The following is a 5,936-nucleotide window of genomic DNA, read 5'->3' as shown; positions in this document are numbered from 1 at the left end:
ATAAAAATCTCACAGTCTTTCCTGCCTGGGCTGTCTTTGAACTGAGATCCTCATATATCAGCCTCCTGTGTAGCTAGGATTACAAGCATGAGCCACCGTTGCCCAGCCAGAGAGTTTTATTTTATCAAATTAAGGCTATAGTAGGCTCATTGTATGCCAACACAAAATATAAACACCAATGACAATTTTTCCTAAAAAAAATAACACTCATAAAAAAATCATGAGATTCGGAGGAAGATGGAAGAAGAGAAGCTGAAGGCTAAACAAGCTCTCCTATAGAAAGCGTTTTATTATTCCACTGAACAGTCTTAGGCTACAGAGTCACACCAAGTGTGTCATCTCAATAGAGAGAGTTTGGACAGAGAGGGAAAATCCAAGCAAAGAAACAGATCTGAACACATGCAGCTAGCCATGGCTGCAGTGGCAGGGTTGGTAGCAGAGACACTCATAGCAGCCATAACTACAGAGAGAATCTGGGACAAAGTCTCCAGATGTGGCGAACATGTGGATTCTACGCAACAGAAGCAAGAACTGACAAGGAGCAGATATATTCATCCTGCAGATCACAGACCAGAAACTGTCCAGGAACAAGACTCTAGCATGAGTAGAACCCAGATCTCCTCATTTCTTCTCAGGGAGCAGAGGAGGGAAGGCTGCATGTTCCCTACCACTGGAGATCTCCATCTTTGATACTAACAAAGGCCCAGTTGAGCAACTAGCTCCAACTCAGGCCTTGGAAGCAAACAGAAGAGTCATTTAGCAGGTCACAGGAATCTGCCCTGACCTGCCAGGCTCAGCTTTACCCAGGGGAAAGTCAACCAGCCCAGACAAAGAAAAATCTGCCCCCAGAGGAGTGACTTTCACCACAGGGTAAACAGAGCCAGAGGCTGCCCCTCCCTACAGCAGCCTAGACAAACAATTGAAACTCAGTAAACATAAACCCTGAGAATGGCTCCAAGCTGGGCTCTCTGAGAGTCTCAGGAGCTAGCCCAGCAAGGAAAAACTACTGATTGCTGAAAGGCCTCAACTCTACCCATAACCTAGTCTCAGCACAGCATCTTCAAACCAGAGGAAATTCCCATCTCCCCCTTTTGGGATACTCAAAGCAAATCTACCTCCCACTGAACTAGCCTGGGAGAAGGATCACAAAACAATGGGTTATGCAAAGCATTTTTCTGCCTGCTCAAACACTGACTTAAGAAAACAATCAAGCCACTGGAAAACCAAACACCACAAGCAGACCAGAGACTCCACCAAGAGAGTAGTTATGGACACGGGAGATACACAATCATCCCATTGCCCCAATACACCCCCCCCAAATATCAAAGAACTCTTTTTTTTTAATTTAGTTTAGTTTTTTATTGTGAGAATACAGTACAGAGGAGTTACAATTACATGGGCAAGATATAGAGTATATTTCTTATCAAGCATTGTTGCTTCCTTGTTGTTTCCCCTTCCCATCCCTTCCTATACTTCCCCCTTCCCCCACCCCATCCTTCCCCCACCCCCCACCAAAATTGTTAAGTTCGTTTTTCGACATAATGAATTGTACATTTCATTGTTGCAATCAAAGAACTCTTATGTGAACTTTAAAAATTTTTTTTAATTGTTAAATTTGTTTTCTATTAATCTTATTTTCCTCCCATAATTTTTATTTTAAGTGTATACATGTGTGTGTGTGTGTGTGTGTGTGTGTGTGTGTGTGTGTGTGTGTGTGTGTGCTTTTTTTAACTCTTCTGAACTTTTGGTCCTTTTTAAGTATTCTTTTCATATTTTTTCTGTTTCTTTCTTTTTTTGCGTGACTAAATTGCTGTTCGGCTCATTCCCAGATATATACCCGTCATCGATTATTAGAGCTTATACCCCATTTTGTACACATTTAATCCAGAAAATTATTGCTCAATTCACAACCTCTTAGGCTTAAATTCTTTAATAGCAGTATTATCACTTCATATGTATATAATTTTCAAGTAACTAATTTTAAGAATTTTTATTTTTTAGTTTTCATTTCTCCTTTCAATCCATCCCTTCGTCTCATCTTATCCTTTTCTTTTCTCAATATCATTTGTTTAAACTTACCTAATTTTTAAGTGTTTCACTACTTAAATTTAAATTTTGGTTTTTCCATTTTTTCTTGTTCATTTTTTTGTAATCTCTGTCCTATCATTCTATCCAAACCATTTCCCTAAGATTAGGACTTGGTTAAATGACACATTTTCTCGATCCATCCATCTACTGAGGGGCATCTGGGTTGATTCCATATCTTAGCTATGTTAAATAATGCTGCAATAAATATAGTTGTGCTGGTAGCGTTAGTATGGTCTTGTTTGTGATCATTTGGGTAAATGCCCAAAAGGTAGATTGCTGGGTCATAGGGAAGTTCTAGGTGGAATCTTTTGAGGAACCTCCATACTACTCCAAAGTAGTTGAACAAGTTACATTCCCACCAACAATGCAGTAAGGTTCCCTTCTGGCCACATCCCCTGAAGGATATGTTGTTATTGGAGTTCTTGATTTACCCATTCTAAATGGGGTAAGGTGGTATCTCAATGTTGTTTTGATTTGCTTTTCTTTTATGGCTTGGGAGGTTGAGCATTTCTTCATGTGTCTATTGGCCTTCCTTCTTTTCTTTTCAAAGAAGATTGCCTTGAATTCTTTAGCCCACTTATTTGTTGGGCAGTTGTTTCTTTGAGGATTTGTTATTGGGGGATTTAATGTTTTGAGTTCCAAGTATATTTTAGATATGAGATCCTTCTCTATTGTATGGCTAGTGAAGATCTTCTCCCAATCAATGGGCTTTCTATTGATCTTGCTAGCTATGTCCTTTGCCATGCAGAAGCTTTGCAATTTCATACAATACCATTTGTCCAAACTTTCTTTGATTTCTTGTGCTTCTGGGTCTCTATTAAGAAAATTTCATCCTCTGCACAGGAGACCTTGGGTATGTCCTACTCCGTCCTGTAATGTTTTCAGGGTGTCTGCTTTGACTCTGAGGTCTTTGATACATTTGGAGTTGATTCAGTACAGGATGATATATAAGGATATAGTTTTAGTTTTCTATGAGTGATTAACCAATTTTGCCAGCACTTTTACTGAAGAAGCTCAGTACTGTACAGAGAGGTTATAGTTATATAAGTAAGGTAATGCGTACATTTCTTATTGAGCATTGTTACCACCTCCTTTGTTTTCTCCTACTATTCCTTACCTTCACACATCCCAAACACCTCCGTCTACCCCCCTCTAATAGTATCTTGCAAATCTCATTGTTACAATGGGTCAACCTGTATCCCTTCCTTGCATCTTAAATGAAGAAAAGCTGGCTTGTTTCATGCTGATTCTACTTGTGTAGACACACTTAAAAACACTTTCCAAGTCCAAAAGCAAATAAATGAAATGCACATCATCTTTTGTCAGTTGGTATAATTGTGTTCTACACATTTATTGACAGGTTACAAATTATTCTGAAATTTTAATACATAAAAAACTTTCTTTTTTTCTCATATTCGTGGCCAGGACATCTGTATGACCTCAGTCAGAACTGCTCACTTTAGACTTTTCATATGGGTTGGTTAAATTTTGACCTGCGCTCCAGTCTTCTGGGGAGTCACTCATCTGCTTAGGAATTGATGCTCGCTTTTGGAAAAGAGCCCAAGGAAGGATGCCATTTAAAGCCTTATAACTTTATTCTTAACAAGGATATTCTCCTGCTACTTTGGCTGTTGAGAGTGTCTACAAGAGCAAGCATTCCATGGGGAGCAGGGAGACACCATATGACCTATACGTATTGAGATTTCCGAGTGACTTGCTACCACTTGTACTGCACTTTTCAAGTCGAATCTCTCTAAACCTACCAGTTGGAAGAGATAAGAGGAGTGGTAAAAGAACTCTTAGAGACGAATACATCTTCAACACATTTTTTTCCAAGCATTCTGTCTAAGGCATATTCAACAACTAGTGAAACTTGTGTTGGCTATATCTATGTGTCTTTTTCCATTTGTGCATGCGTACATGTGTGTACGTATGTTTGTATTTGTGTGTACAGTGACATTCATGTGTACATAATGGGCCGATATACACATATATGCATATATAAATAAATATACATATATAAATATATGTGCATATATATATTAGGTGTTCAGTGATTTAATCTAGAGTTCCCAGCACGTTGTCCTTATCACAAAATGTACATGATAAACTGCTCTAAGGATCTGTTCTATATGAAGGGTATCCTTTGTACTCACTTCCCCCATTAACTTGTTTTTCATCCCTGTGAACAACTTCAGCCACTTTCCCATAGGATAGCTTTGTTTTTGTTACTTACTGATAATAAAAGAAAAAGGTTGTTTGTAAAAGAAAAAGAACATTTAGGTCCCAGGCTACAAGTATAATATCAGTCCCAATTATTCATATGAGATAAAATTTATAATAGTACTAAAAGTGAAAAGGAATTCCTAGATCTGTTGTTTTGCCATTTAGAATGGCAAAGAATAATTTCACGTCACTGTTATAACTCTTAAAGAATGCAAGGGTAACTGATGGTCCCTATCATGTTCCCACAAAACCAGTGGATCCTGAAGGATAATAGTAGACCAGCAGAAATTCTAAGTAGCAGACATGGAGCATGAAAGAGAAAGAGCAGAAATGAGATAGAGTGAAAGAGAGAAAAATATCATAATATGAACGTGAATAACAGATAAACAAGAAGTGTATGAGAATATTCATACTGCTATCTTGAGACACTACATGTACTTTTGAAGGTATTTGATATATGATAACTTATCAACATAAAAAATAAAGTGATTTTGATAATAAATAAAAATGACTCAGAAGAAATTATAAATGCAAAAACATTCTTCACAGAAGCAAACTCTCAGAAATATTTCTTGACTTTGAAAAGGATAAATTTTCTGCAGTTAGTATAAATTTAGAAGTATGACAGTTCACAAAAATATAAAAATGTGTTCACATATTTCATTATGTAACCAAAAACAGAAAGCAAATATTGTTCAGATGATTTTTTAAATCACAGTTTCTCAGGAGCTGGAAAGGTGACTCAGTAGTAGAGTGCTTGCCTTGCATGCATGAGGTCCTGGATTTCATTCCTCAGCACGACATAAGCAGAAAAAGATGAAAGTGGTGCTGTGGATCAAGTGATAACGCTAGCCTTGAGCTGAAGAGCTGAGGGACAGTACCCAAGACCCAGAGTTCAAGCCCCACAACCAACAAAACCAAAGCAAAAAACAAAGCAAAATAAATCACAGTTTCTCAATTTTGTGGCCTCAACTCTGTAATACCACTACTTCAGACTAGGGATAAGATTTTAGGTATGGATATTTATCAACACTCTGATTCAGACTCTACTTGATATAATTTTTAATCAATATTTTATTTTTAGTTTTGCTCATTCTAAATTTACATGGACCTATGAAAAATGGTGTAGCCATCCCAATAATATTCTCAAAGTACCTCTTAATCACGACTCACAAAAAGTTGTATTATATTACAACAAGGAAAAAATGCTATAAATAAAGAAAACAATAATTATATATTAATGATTACTAAAATAAAAACAAAACAATTACCAAGGCTCTGATTATTTGAAGAGTATATAGTAGATTTTACTATTTTCTCATATTCCTGTACATTTAAAACTGGATAAAGCTATGAGTAGCCTTTAAATTTACCCACTAAGGTTACTATTTATAGTTCATCTCATCATTTGTATGTGGCTTATATCATTATTTGTTCATCACTAACATATAACGTAAGGGAGCCCGAAAGATTTAAGAGAAACTGTGTACTTAAAATCTTAACTCTTCACTCTACATCTTTACACAGTCTTTGCAACTTCTCATTAGTAAAGTTTCTATAAACTCTGAAATGTACATACATACTAGTACATGCTATCAGAAATACTATATACTTTATCGGAA

Source organism: Dipodomys spectabilis, unplaced genomic scaffold (assembly GCF_019054845.1).
Source record: "Dipodomys spectabilis isolate Male_0828 unplaced genomic scaffold, ASM1905484v1 ptg000529l, whole genome shotgun sequence".
In the NCBI taxonomy this organism is placed as follows: Eukaryota; Metazoa; Chordata; class Mammalia; order Rodentia; family Heteromyidae; genus Dipodomys; species Dipodomys spectabilis.
Note: the sequence above shows the minus strand (reverse complement) of the source record.